We start from the raw sequence: 1,149 nt of genomic DNA, 5'->3' as shown, positions 1-1,149 counted from the left end.
AATTACGCTTACTGACCTTCAAAAATTAGTATGTCATGTATATCTCGTGTATATCAGTATAAATCCACTATAATGCGTTCATCTCTTGTATATCATGTATATCTGTAAAAATACAGATATACCATGTGATATACAAACTGACATCTTTGAAAACCTGTACGTGTGATATACACTAATATACGTGATATATAGCATGCTATACACACATAGTGGCATTTTTAGGTCTGATTGTTTACTCCAAACCATCCAAATTAACTTTAAGCTTCCTCATATTTTGTACGTAGAATCATCTAGGTGTTTACGACCAATTCCAACCATACCCACTCACTCGTTCAATCAAACAAAAAAAAAGTACGTAGAAGACAGAAGAAAAAGAAAGTTTGATGTGTTAATATTTCGTATTTTTTCCTAGGCGAAACTTTTTATGATACACGATTGGCAGGATTGTTGTGAGTTCTTCAATAGCTAAATCCAATTATACGTCATCGAAGTTTTCTTCAAAACCGAGGTATTTGTTTTTTGTGTGTATTTGACATAATGGATGCACTATTATTTTTAGGGGATATATATTTTGAAGTGTGAAATTATGAAGAAAATATTGGCTTTCCGATTATTTTGTCAGTTATGAGTGCATATGACTATACAATGCCAAATTGTGTGCACTTCAATTGCTAAACTAGTCTTTGGTCAAAACAATGGATATATTGGGAGTTGTATAGGTGTTAATATCTCTTTTTAAAAGTTTATGCACAAATACTTGATCCCTTGTTTAACTGGATTCAAAATGATCTTTTTGCTCTTCCATGTTTAAAATAAGTTTCCTTCTAATTTGGTATAACATACTTGCTTTGCTCTTTTCTCCGTAGATTTTTCGTCGAAAATTTTGTGTCTTCCATCTTTGTTTTTGCTTCGATTTCTTGTAAGTCTTTTCGTAACATATTTGCCCTTCACATTATTTCTTCTCCAATAATGGTTGATATCAAGTTTATTTTTTAGAATGAACAATTTTATTTTTGTAACTTTCTACTAATATAAGTTATATATGCATGCGAATTTCATGGACGAATAGTTTTTTTAATTTTCTATTAATTTGTTGATACTATTGTATATAGGTTTTAGATTTAAATTTACCTTAATTTATTAGGTTTT

Source organism: Lycium ferocissimum, chromosome 2 (genome assembly GCF_029784015.1).
Source record: "Lycium ferocissimum isolate CSIRO_LF1 chromosome 2, AGI_CSIRO_Lferr_CH_V1, whole genome shotgun sequence".
Taxonomy (NCBI): Eukaryota; Viridiplantae; Streptophyta; class Magnoliopsida; order Solanales; family Solanaceae; genus Lycium; species Lycium ferocissimum.
Note: the sequence above shows the minus strand (reverse complement) of the source record.